The sequence below is a fragment of the Dromaius novaehollandiae genome, chromosome 5, assembly GCF_036370855.1.
Source record: "Dromaius novaehollandiae isolate bDroNov1 chromosome 5, bDroNov1.hap1, whole genome shotgun sequence".
Classification (NCBI taxonomy): Eukaryota; Metazoa; Chordata; class Aves; order Casuariiformes; family Dromaiidae; genus Dromaius; species Dromaius novaehollandiae.
This window is the reverse complement of record NC_088102.1, coordinates 2,202,767-2,215,978: the sequence shown is the minus strand read 5'-3', so window position 1 is coordinate 2,215,978 and position 13,212 is coordinate 2,202,767. Positions and strand designations below refer to the sequence as shown.

The following is a 13,212-nucleotide window of genomic DNA, read 5'->3' as shown; positions in this document are numbered from 1 at the left end:
ACACACCCTTGAACGTCTGTAATTTCTCGATACCTTGGTCTCGGTACTGAGCGTACCTGTACCATGAGGTCACCGTTGTGACAGAGGCTCTTGCAAATAAGCCAGCTTTGGTTTGCAAACCACGTAGGCACATGGATGCAAGACCAGCCTGAGTCTGCATCTGCTGAGAAGCAAACTAAACAGCCTCAGCGCCAAGCTCTCAGTCAGCTTTGAACCACGGCTGGCCTTATCAGTTAGAGAGCCGAGGCATTACATGTTCACCTGATTGCTAGCTGTACGCGAGCATGTCCAGGCAACGCAGCAGCACAAAACCCAGCAAAGCTCAGCGAGGAGCCACGGAAGTCGCGGGACAGCTTGCTTGCACGAGCTCCACACTGAAGATAGCTGCAGCTTAAGCCAGCCCTAAGCTCAGAGGTGTCTAGCAGGCACCAGCCACACGCACAGATCTCTTGAAACCATGCAGGATTTTACTGAGTTGGGCTGCTAAGCATGGAAACCACAGGAAAGCAGTGAAGGATCCCCATTGCTTCTCCTGGTTCCCCTCACACTTAGGGCACAAGCCTAGAAAAGTCCTTCTAGCACATCTAACCCTAAGCCTGTAGATGGTCTCACCAAAGGCATGTACCCACTCCATGCATAGCAATCCAGCTGGAGGAAAGGAGCCAGAGCCCGTTACAAGAGACTATGATACTTCAGTGAGACACCCTCAGCTGAGGATGAGTGTGGCCCTGATCCATTCCTGCAGGCACACCATCATGTAAAAGCACAGCTAGCAGCACCTCAAGAGTGACAGCCATGCCCGTCCAGCTCAGAGCCGGAGCGGACAAGCTCAGCACTGCCTACACCTGCCCGGGCAGTCACACACCTACTAGAGAAAAAGCTTAAACACATGAACCACAAACCAGCAAGCAAGCAAGAACGGGACTTGAAATTATTTGTGTTATTTTTAATTTCACAATTTAAGGCAATTTCATGGACTTTCGGATCTGACTCAGGATTTTTTAAGCCTGGATTTGGCAACAGCAAAGCCGTGGAGAAAGCAATAATAGAAAACACGTTCTCCAAATTCTTTTGAGCATCAATAGATACTTACTTTGCTCTGTAATTTATCCAAACTAATAGGCTGGTCTTCAGTAATTACACATTTGATCTGTGCTAATATCTGTGCAGAGGTACGGCAGCGGCACAGCGGAGTGGCAATATGCCTGGTTTTCCAGCTCCCGCTCACGTAGACTCACTCCGCTATGAAGGCACTTCAACAGCAGCTCGATTTGGTAACTCTGTATTCGTACTCTGTTCTGCAAACGGCTTCAGAATCGGGTAAAACACTCCTCAAAGCGCAACAAACAGGACAGATCTACCTGGCATCCTGGGTAATTTTATGAGGTTTCTTCATTTAATGAAACACAGTTTATACTCCATTTGCTGCAAACAGCTCAGCAAGTTAAAAATTTACGTTAGCATTTTTTTTACATACTTTTACGTAGCATTTACAGTCATTCAGCTATATCCAGGATGAAATAACAGTTCATCAGTCTTCACATCGCTCACACAAGGGACTCAGTCCTCACTGGTAAATGGTAAAAGTTAACATCAACGGGCTTTGGACCAGGCTCCTAATAAACGAGGAGTTAGATCCCACTCCCCAGCTCCTCTCTCCCAGATTCTCTCTTGCAAGTATTACTTAATTCATTCCTTCTGACTGATCAGTTTTATAGGTTTTTCTATTAAAAAATTAGACAAAACTGTCTCAAGCTCCAGTACCATTCCTGGATAATTAGTTTAGACCCTCTGGGCAGTCAGGAACAAGCAGTTCTCCTCGCTCCTTGGCTAGGGGTTTCTACCTACAGGGCCAGAAGACCTTTACCTTGGCAAATATGAGTGTTGGAAAATAATATATATATTTATATACATATTCATATAAAAATAAAATAACAAACTGTAGACAGGACAACTGCTCCCACGGGCACTTTGCCAGGGTCATTCCTCCATCAGCCATGAGAAGCTGCTGAAATATCCAGCATCTCTTTAACTTCTCCCTCACTATTTCGTCCATGTAGAGAGGACAAACCATACAAGACAGTCAGCCTTTTGCCTCTAAAGTATTTGTTGTTCTTAGGACTCCCCTACCCATCCTGCTGCTTTGGGTAAGGGATGGATAAAGCAGGCCACAGCCACCCCCCCAGCCCAAGCAGTCCTTGCTCTTCACCACTGCTACCGCACCCTTTGCGGTACCCACGTCCAAGCTCTACCCGTAACCTCTGAAGTTTGTCAGCACCGCCAGCCACCCTTAAAAGCAACTTCCCTATCATTTTGCTTTTTAGGACATACATCTGGGCTATTCCAGACTCAGCAAGGCCCTCAGCACCACTGCAAAGCATCCCCAGACAGACCCTTTTTCCTCTCCTCTCACCCCAGGATGGCTCAGCCACCACTGTAGGCTCTGCCAAGGGGGCTCGTCTCAGACGCACTGGATATTTTTCTCTTGTCCACACATTTAAAAAACCAAAACGAAAAAAAACTTCAGAAGATTAGCAGCAAAATGCTCCTTATCCCTAATGTGAAACTCAGGCAAATGAGTCCCTTGAGAGCCACTCGCTCCCTCCTCTGCCCACCTGGATGCCTCCAGAAGCTCTGGGTTTCTTCCCATCCTCAAACACGCAGCACTGAGGACCCCCCCTCCTCTCACAAGGCATCAGGCCAATTTGTGTTTGTATGGAGCCAAAGCAGAGTACAGAGTCCTAGTTTGGCTATGATATTCAGATGTTTCAGAAGCTTTTCAAAGAGTGTTGCACGCCTAAAAAACAGTAAGCACTTGCAGAACATCGCTGTGAAGTCATCTGATATTTGATGCTCATTCTCACATGCCTGTGTCCTACATTTTACGCACATTGCACATCTGCAGGAAAATGTGGACACCAAAACATGCAAAAGGCCACAAACTTTTTCAGTTTCTACTGTGACCAACTTCAGCGAACCTTTAATATCGCTGGGAAGTGAATATTAAAATAAATTGTCTTTTTTGAATGGGATCTAAACATGGCATCCTTCACAGATGTGATAGCTTTCAAATAAGATATTTTGTGCATCTGTCAATTATGAAGTTTTCATGTTGACATCCTTGTACTTCAAATTAAATGGAGCAGAGATTTAGCCCTTTAACAAAATGTTGCTACTACAATTTTTTCCCCAAGTCTATTAAAAAAAAACAAAGCCAAAAAAAAAGCCTCCCTTCACAAGAAGCCTGATCGACAGGAACCACAGTACGGAGACCTTACGTGCAGCTTGTCTGATTACAAATATTTAAGTAGACACCAAACATGATTTTTTGTTTCTGTGCATCCCTCTGATTTAACGGGAAATTCATCCAGCACTGTGTGGAAGCAAAATACAAATAGCTCGTGGCAGAAATTCTTACACATTTCTACCAGCAAAGATTGCTGTTACCATATAGCTGAGCTCTATATGCCACCCAGCTCTTCCTTCTGCGGTTAAAGAATTGGAGAAAAGCAGAGAGAATCCACGAGCGGGACTTTTTGACCCCAGAAGCCTCTGCATTTTTTTCCTTAATATCTTTTTCTGGTATTTTACTAGAGTGGCTTCTATCCCCCCCTGCTCCCCGCTCCCGCTGGCACCCGACCTTTCGAGCGCTCCCCCCTGCTCCCCAGCCAGCTCTGCCTTTCATGATAAGGGTGCATTAAACGGCTCCGGCACGGCACACGCTACGGCTTATCATCGCCCGTGCCGAAATGTCAGGCAGTTAAAAGCATATGCAGCAGTTACGTATGCTTTCAGAGCGCAGCTTTTTGTGAGAACTCCGAGATTTCTTTTTTGCAACTGGATTTTAAAAAGAAATAAAAAACACTCTGTGCAGTCTCTGCGTCAGCTCCTGTAAGGGTCCGTTCAGCACAAGTTACTGGCTCTCGCTGGGATTTTTAGACGCGAGGTGCTGCGATACGGAGGTGCTTTTCTGCCCTGTGCCCACGCGTAGCCCCAGCTCACCACCCTCTCGCGCGAGGGGCTTCCGAGACCGCAGCAGCCCCGGCACCACCGGCCACACGCGGCCCCGCGGGGCCCCATCCTGCCCCTCGCGCGTGGCCGAGGGCAGCAGCCGAAACCCGGCTGGGCGCTGACAGCGGGCGAGACTCGCCAAGCAAAGCAGTGGCTCCAGGTGACCAGTCCTGACTTTTCTTCCACGCAATTTATCAACAGTTTCCTCTATTTCCTTGCAAGCAAGAATCCTGCAGTCATGTGAGATGATCACTCTGCTTAGCATAATTTTTAAACCCGTAATTCTTTAAATTGCCACAATGATCGAAATGCATTTCTAAGCCGAGAGCTCGGTAACAGTTAACACCAGAAGGAATCAGCACCAACACTAAGCCCAGGGAAGGCTTAAGACTCTTCAGGTTCTTCCTGTCCTTAACAGAAGCCGAGTTATACCCTTAGTTGTGGGGGAACCGTCAGGCTAGGGCCCGACCCGCTCCGCACAAGCCGGAGAGGGGCTTGGCCGGCTCGTGCTGCGCGGGGAGGTCGGAGCACCGCGGGATAACCATGCCATCTAGCTGCAGTTGCTGCGATCCTTCAGCACGGATGCGACCCACTCCATCAAACGGGACATTTAAAGAGCTTTGCTTTCCAGATAAAAATCATATCATCTATTTCATTCATGCCGTGCCAGATATTAATGCGTGCAAAGGAGGTTAGTTTAGCCAAGAGGTAAATTATTAGTAAGAAGAAGCAATCAAGCATGTAGTTGATAGGAATATTTATTTTTCCTTTAGTTATAGCTTTTTTCTATTACAAGCTTAGTTAGCATTCAGATTGCCATTTTGTGTTGCTTGTTTCCCCACTCTATTTTACGTCTACTCATTTTACATTTCCCCCCTCACCAATATATTTTATTCCCTCTACATCTACCCGATGCCCGCACTGCTCTCGGTGTTGCATTCCCACGAACTGCGCCCAGGCAGCTGCAGCATCCTCGAATGCACAGCACTCGATTTTACGAGATGCGGAGAGGGCGACGGGCATAGCTCATGATTTCAGCAGTAAACAGGCTTCAAAATGAAAATGTGAAGGCAGGGGTTTGATTCATCTGCAGCAAGGACTGTTTTAATGATGCAGAAACAAACTAAATATATTTTTAATTTCATATTTTAATTTGTCAAGAGTATCTCGGTGGCTTTTAAATGAGATTTAAAGTGCATTTTATTCTGGCAGGAATAAATTCAGTGACTGGCTAAAATTAGATTAGTGGCTCCAGTGCCTAATTAGCATTGGGTTGGAGGCTGCGGTTTGGAACGTTCTGGGCACATCTCATTAACCCGTCTTTAAATAACTTGGTCCGTTGATGTATGATTTATACGTAGAGGGAGGATTCAGGAATAAGGAGCGAATACGAATGAGGCTTACCTCGTTTAGGACTGGAAACCGAGGCAGACAGATATACCCCAGGGCTGGATCCACCCGGGGCATCCGGCACAGCCCGAGCCGGCGGGAGCAGGGCCGGACGCAGCGTCGCTGCCCGGGCTTTCGCGCCTGCGGCACCTCCGAGCGCTTCTGCGAAATGAAAGAGAACAACTTTGTTACGATACTGAAGAAACCCACGGTGCACTCGTGATCCCAGCACCACTTGCAGGCATCATCCTCAGCTCATGGGACGCAGGAGAAGCGGGCAAGGCGCAGACGCGGGCAGCGCGACAGCAAGAGGCACCCAACAGTCGCTGCGGGAGAGCCCAGGTAGACTAGGACTCTTCCGCTCGGGAAAAGGACGACACGCAGGCTAGGAAAGCACAGCTGGATTGCCAGATGTTTCCACATCCCAAGCCAGGCAAGACCAGCCGTGCTTCCTGCAGGCTTCGGGGTGTTTCTCTGGGGACCGAGGTCCCCCCAAGCCCGTGGGCAGGAAGGGGGCCCTCCATCCTTGCGGTGCTCCAGCAAGCCAGAGTTACGGCACGACAGTCAAAACCAAACCGGGCGATGGAGCACGCTGCTTGCACAGGAGCCATAGCGCAGGCACAGCAAGCTGGAATACCTGCGTCTCCGAGAGCAGCACATGGCAGGTGGCAGCACGCCCTGACCAGTCCCGACTGACGGGAACAGACGTCGGGGAGAAGCAGCACTCAGTGCAGTTTCCAGGTGGCACTTCGAAACCCAATCACATTCCTTTGATTGCCTTTTTTTTTTTTTTAATATAAGTTTGTAAGACAAGATAGTGCTTGTAAATTACTAGTAGAGAGACGGTCAGCTTTTACATTTGGAAGAAATTAAATAATTACTTATCTCCAGTGAGAGCAGACAGTAGGACCACAGACATTAGACTAAGCAGCCTGAGGAGCATACTAGGAATAAGATACTAACTGTGACTGTTATTTGTCACATGGTTAAGGTTAATGTGGTGGTCAGAGATGAGCCATGATGAACTCTAGGAAGTCAGAAACGACAGGAGGTATACACTACTTTAATAGCAATTAGCACTTTCAGAAGAACAGATGAAATAGGGTTAGATAGTTGTGTGTTGTCTTACTGTCTTCCTTCATAAACTGGAGAATAGCATCAGTGCAGCGGCTGAATAAGAACCAAGCACCAATCCTCAGGAGTGTAACCAAGAAGTTACTCCTTAAAAAAAAGAGTTCATGGTCACGCTCCTAAATCTTGCTTGCAGCTAAAACCTTTTGTTCTCCATTTCCAAGAATGTCTGATTTCTTCAAACAGTTTGTGAGAAAAAGCCAATGTCTGCATTAACCAACACCTTCTCCTAAAGCATGCTCTACAGCCATGGTCCTTGCTTGCACCGGCACGTTTAGGAGCCTGCCGTACTGCCTCAAGCCAGACCACTCCGAGGGCACCACATCCCTTTAGGATGCGGCTCCAGCTCCAAACTCCTCAGCACAGGAACACGGGTATCAGCCCACGCTCCCCACTCCCACTGCAGCACCGAGCCCTCCGCGGGCCCACCAGGAACGGCAGCAATGCCGTCCCAAGGGGGATCTTCCACTGGAAGCGTGGCATACCACAGGAGCAACGTCCTTCTCTAACAGCCCGGTCGAGGCAGCCCTAGCGACATCGAATGTCACCAACCTCAAGCAGCCGAGGACTGAAATGGTTTTTATTGAGGACATGGGTTGGAAGCTGTCCTAACGCAGCACATCAGCCGTACAAGCGACACGTGCTACCCACTAAACCTCAACACGGCAGTTCAGCATCTACCACACATTTCTGATGAACGTTTGCCAATGAACAATTTCCTGCCTCTGGCAAAACAATTGTCAGAAATACGCAGGAATATGAAAAATTGACAACAGTTGCTGGATGCTAAATATTGTTCATGCTTGACTGCTGTATGGCACATCATAGGCTTTGAAGGACTGCTAGGCATTTGTTGCCATCATTAATATGGAGTTAGTTTACCATCCAGCCTCTGAGTTCCCTTTTTCATCTTCCCTTATGGTCTCTTACCATACAGCCATTCATTTCTCATTTACATTTTTTTCTTAACAGTATGATGATTTCCAAAATTAAATTCATTCAAACTTTTTACTGTCCTCATTTCCACGCATCTTTTATTGTCTTTATCACCATGACTGTGCTGGATTTGGCTTATTTTTCCATCACTAGAGGTATTTTATGGGATCTCAGGAGCCCTCTTGTTTTTCATTTTCTTCCTCATTAATAGATACATAATCACCACATGATAGTGTTCCAAACTCTTTGTTTTTTATGCACTTATATTCAAAAAGAATCTCTATCTGTTTTTTTGGCAAAGATACCTAATCCTGAGGCTCCTGATGGCTGGGTGAACTTGGCAAGAAAAGCACAAGCCCATCTGTCTCTACAGTTCTTTCCCCTCCTCAGTATATTAGACTGAACATTTCAGCTAAAAATTTCACCCAATTCTAGATACTTTCTCTTCACATTATTTTATGAAGATGAAGATGCTGAGTTCAGCGAAGAAGGTTCGTTACTTCAGTGCTTAGGAGAGGTTAGAGAAATGAAATGAAAAGACGACAATTATTTCAAGTATTTTAGTACCGTACGCTGTAATTCAATATCCCATCAAGGACACTAGTAAAACTGAGCTAAAATGCAGGTACCAAATAGCAAACTGTCCGCTTTTGTGTAAAATAAGTAAATAAAAAGTGCCAAATTAAAAAAAAGAAAAAAAAAACACTATGGCTGAAAAAAGTACCACCTTATAGGAACAAAGTTCTTAGGTCAAATCAAGCCCCATGAACGCAGAAACTTTTGGAATGTAATTCAAAAGGAACAGACCAGTTTTAATACCCAAAGCATAGCTTTAGAATAGCTGAAGCTTGTAAAAACACTTCAATTACCCCTAATGAGGTTAAAAATACACGCAAAAATGACATTCCACTTCACCCAAGGAGAAGTTAGTAGTAGACATTCAGGAGCATCCAAGGCACTAACCTCTTTTGAAAGTCTAGATGTTTATTTTGGGGGTCTAAGTAGAAACTGAACTCATCTAAAAAATTGCCCCCCTCACCCTGCTGTGCCCCCCCATCCCCCCCAAAAAAAGCATTGCAGAAAATGGAAGAAAAGTGTTGCAGTGTCAGTGGCTTAATTTTCAAAGGACCTTGAAACCAGCTCAGAGAGAACTGGGCATCTTTTAACCACCAACATATATTTTAAAGATGCTCCAAACACAGGATGTTCTCCACCCCTGGCTTGCAGCATACCACTGAGGCAGAGGTTACCATAAAGTAGCTCCGACTCTGTCCCAGCATAGGAGGTCACCTCGCTGACCTCACAGTTTTGGGGTGTTATGATCTTCTACATGAGTGGAGGGTGAGCTGATCCAAAAGGTCTTCTCCTTGCCACCTTCCAGAAACTCCAATGTTGTTCTTTGCCGCCCACAAGCACCTATATGTCTGCACCAAAACACAGACTTAGCTGAGCTCAGCTGAGCTTCAGCTCCCTGCTAGCAGCACCCGCTATCTGAAGTATAGCCTACATATGTCTACAGCACAGTGCCACAAGCTAACGTAGATGGCACTGCAGTATAAACACTGGTAACGCTGCCATTTCATCACTTTCCAGCCTTCTTCCATGCTTCCCAGGCTCTGCTCCGAAGGTCTCCCTGTCACTTGCAAGGTCTCTCCCCGCTCACTGCTTTCTCTCAAGATCGCTTCTCCTGGAGAGGTGAAAAATTTTTGTTTGTCCCTGGCATCTGCTCTTTTCCTCCTGCAGAAAGCTACACATGGGCTTTCTTAACTCTTCTCCTCCGCACTAGTGTTTGGGCAGCTGCCTTTCCCCGTGTAGCTGCTCACTCTCCCAGCATGCAGAGCCTGCACTGCACGTGTCTCCTAGATGGAAGCAGAGCCTCACTACAATGTTTTTCCTCAAAAATAAATCTGACTTCTGCCTACCCAAGAATAGCATCTGCCCTGCCTCCACAAGGGAGATGTTTCCTCATCTTCAAATAAGGGGCAAGGACTCGGTCTCATCCTGCGCTTTTGCACCGACATAAACGTTACATTACAACAACTACAACCACGTCGGGGGGAGATGCTCCTCGAACCAGCCAGAACACACAGTGAGGGCTGGGCTTTTTCCTCCCTAACCTCATTACTGCTGATTAAAGAAAGCTTACAAGTTTAAATTGCTTTTTAAGATTGTTCTAATTACCGTCTCCTTCACTAGAACAGGCTACAGCAAGGAAATCAACCATAACTTCCATTATGCTGGCTGACTTCCGTCTTGGTACGTATAACTTGCATCGTGCTCAGTTGTCCCGTAATAGTTTCTGCAATAGCTGGATGAAAGTTAAGACACAGGGAAAACAAACACACACTAAAGAGCACTCAGGAATTTCCTTGAAAGATGTGTACATTATAGGCACTCAGTTCCCCAATGAAACCGCTGTGGAAGCTGTAGCTTCCTCCGTTTTATTCTAAGGGGACACGAGGAATGCAGGGAACGTACAAGGTCGCTCTTACCTCCAGCCGAGACGTGGCAGCGAGGTTTGCATCCATCCTGACCACGGCAGTAGAAAAATTCATGAGCCCAGCGCAAGGGACCTGTCTTTTCTCAGCTAACAGTAATGGTATAATGTGGCTGTGTTCTTGTAACCATGCAAATCTACACACATATGCAAGACCAAGTTTGGAAGTAGAAGAAAGATGCAATTTTTTAGACCAATTAGCCACAAAGTTTAAGGCACACAATCCCCTCATCAGGTCACTCATCTATTTTTCTTCAGCTAGGCTACTGATTCATTTTGCATGTGCTCACAAGAGGGGAAATCTTTAATTAGATCAACTGGCATAGCTGGAAAAGAGACGAGCTTTCAGATACACAAACATTCAGTCGCATGTGACAATCACACAGCAGAGAGTGCGGGATCAAGTCCTCCAGGTACAACTTGGAGCTAATCAAACCGAGAATTTGAAGGAGATGCATAGCAATGGCAGACTGCAGGGAACGTGGGAACAGATCAGCCCTCGCAGGAATGTAAGTAGCTTCCAAATGTGAGGTATGAGAAGATTAGTAACGGCACACCCACTTTTAACTTCAGAAGCTATTTTTCTCCCACATCTTGTCTATACGTCAACAAAACTAGGGTTGGGGTCCCATGCCAGTTAAGATTAGTCTGTTCTTTTCCGGATCATCTCTTGACACAAACTCAACCTGGCTCAGATGTGAACACACGGTCACAATTCTGTAGAACTAGCCAGACCACAAAGATGCAAGGTTTTTTGCAAGGTTTATGTTTTTGTACTGTCTGTAAAAGTGGTTGCAGGACATGCAAGGCCTGATTCTGCACATGGCTTGTTGGCATAAGGCCAAAAGTTTCAAAAAACCGCTTGAAATCGCAATGAGTTATACAGGACCACTGCTTTTCTTCACACAGCTGAAGTCCTCTGCATCATGCGGTGCAAACACAAAAGCCAGGTTTAAAGCACCATTGAACCGTGACCTCAGAACAACTATTCCCAGCCCCAGGCCAACCTTTACTGTGTTTATGACAGATCTAGCCAAAAGCCAGCGTGCCCAAGGTCTTTTCCATTCTTCCCTGTAACAGCACTGACGGATTTATTTTCTGCAAACCTTGGCTCTCTTGTCATCTTGACCATCTACAAAAGGCCTCCTCTTACGCAGCTATTCAACGCTACTAAAACTGCTAGATTACAAATGGGATCACTGCAGGCTCAGACCAGGTTCTGGCCACTAAATTAATGACTGCAAGGCTCCCTACTCAGAAACCTTTTAAACTACCCAGAACCTGGCAGCCTTTAAACATACCTGGAAATTCCCAAGGCAAGCTATTACAATAGTCACTTCCTAATGGTTTTCTATCATTACAACAATTTTCTTCTAAAGCGTTTTCCATAAACCAGCTGTAGCAGCACTGTACACAATTAGTTGACAGAAAAACAAAAACAAAACAAAACTCAAAACAGCTTACAAAACACAGCTTCCGTCTCCTGCCCGACACCACAGCGGAGAAAGGTTGACTGCCGGCTGGGGTGAAATCGGTGGGTGATAAATGACACTTTGTTTTACTGTGAACAGTTGGTTTATGCTTCAGATCAATCTGCATTTCTATCAGGGATGTTACACATACTGGAACTCTGATTTGCAGCAGCTATAACCTCAGTTTTGTCTAATGCTATAGTTCATGTTTATTAACGCAGTTTCTAAGCTCCCTCTGTTCGGCCGGCTCCCAGTTCACGGCATACTAGATTCCCCAAGACATAGGGGAGACAACGGAATCGCTCACTGTAACTCCACTGAAGCCAATGAAGTTAGACTAGGCACGAACTTAGCCCAAGAGACATCATTAGTTTACTATTCCAAAATCTTTCCCTTGGCAGTGATCAATTTTGCAAGGGGGAAAAGAAAAAAAGAAAAAAGAAAGAAAGCAAAAAATAAAACCAAGCTGTATACTATAAATCTTGATGCCATGAAACCCAAATTGGGAAGGACCTGGCTCCTAACATATTCATTAATATTGTTTTCTAACATTTTGAAGAATATCTCCAAGGCCCCAACACTATTCCATCCCGTCCATGTGAACACAGTATAAACTTATTCCGCATGAAATCCTAGTATTCTTTCATCTCTTCTGCCCATTCGAAGACCTCTTGAGAAAGGAAGAGTATTCATGTATTGAGCTGGACCTTCTCCTCCACTACAAGAATTTGGGGGAAGGAAGAAGGTGGATAAGACTGATCTCTCCTAACCTGAGCTGTAAAAACGCTGCACGTCTAATTGAAGTTGTGCACCGGAGCTCCTGTTACAACCTACAGGTCAGGCCCTCCGAAGGTGCTCGTCCCATCCCCAGGGGCCACCATCAGCCCCTCCAAAGGGCGACTCTGACGTGAAAGAGTGTTTTGGACAAGCTGCATGGATCACCCCGGTGTCTTGTATTAATGGGATCGCCTTATTAAGCGCAGAGGGAGTCTCAGACCAGGCATTAGGCGAGCTTTGGCTGGGTATTAGCTGTTGGCAGCTTAAGGCAGATAAGGTGAATCCCAGCCACAGAGATCAGGAAGCTGAAAGCCTAAGAACAGCTGTATGAAAGGCTGCACCTGAAATCATAATCCTCTGCATGACAGGCAGCGCCGACTTCAGAGAGAATAAAGAGTTTGCTGACTTGCCCATCCAGCAGCGATGGCAGAACACTCGAAACCTCTGCCAGATACGCGGAGCTGGATCCCCAGACGCTTCGTACTTATGATACAGGAACTGACCTACATACACCGGCTACCCAGCCCCGCCGCGTCTGAGCTAAGCTTTCAGGGATATTAAGCAGCATCTCTAATGACAGCTTTGGTACCGCAGCATATCTTAAACAGCTTCCTCCTGTTTCTGTTTCTCTGACCCTCCTATCTTTCAGAACTCCTTCACATCACGGCTAAAAATATACTGTACATTTTAATCCTGGGATGCTGCTCATTTCTAGCAAAAGCCCGTGCAAGCATCAGCAGTGTCAACATGAAGAAATTCTCGGTTTTAAACCAATAATGTGTAGAAATTAACAGAATTCAGCGAGTAGTTTTTCTCCGTGTTCCAACGAAATAAAATTAGCATATTACAATAAAAGTAAACTAGCAATTGCTAATAACAAGCACAAATCATTGCAAGTTCTCCTGATACCACTGGTTTTACCATCTTTGACAGGCATTGTTTTTAGTATGGACTAAATGTATACACGTATTCATACACAGAAATACTTATTGCTCTGCA

General features: G+C 45.9%; 1 long non-coding RNA gene across 2 annotated transcripts in view; it reads right to left on the bottom strand.

The window, feature by feature from the left end:
- The window catches only part of LOC112993823 (uncharacterized), a 399,015-nt gene that overhangs the window by 153,614 nt on the left and 232,189 nt on the right, over positions 1–13,212 (bottom strand). For both annotated transcript variants that reach the window (XR_010389252.1, XR_003261801.2), the window contains exon 4: positions 5,416–5,562. This is a non-coding gene — a long non-coding RNA (uncharacterized LOC112993823). The remainder of the gene's footprint in view (positions 1–5,415; positions 5,563–13,212) is intronic.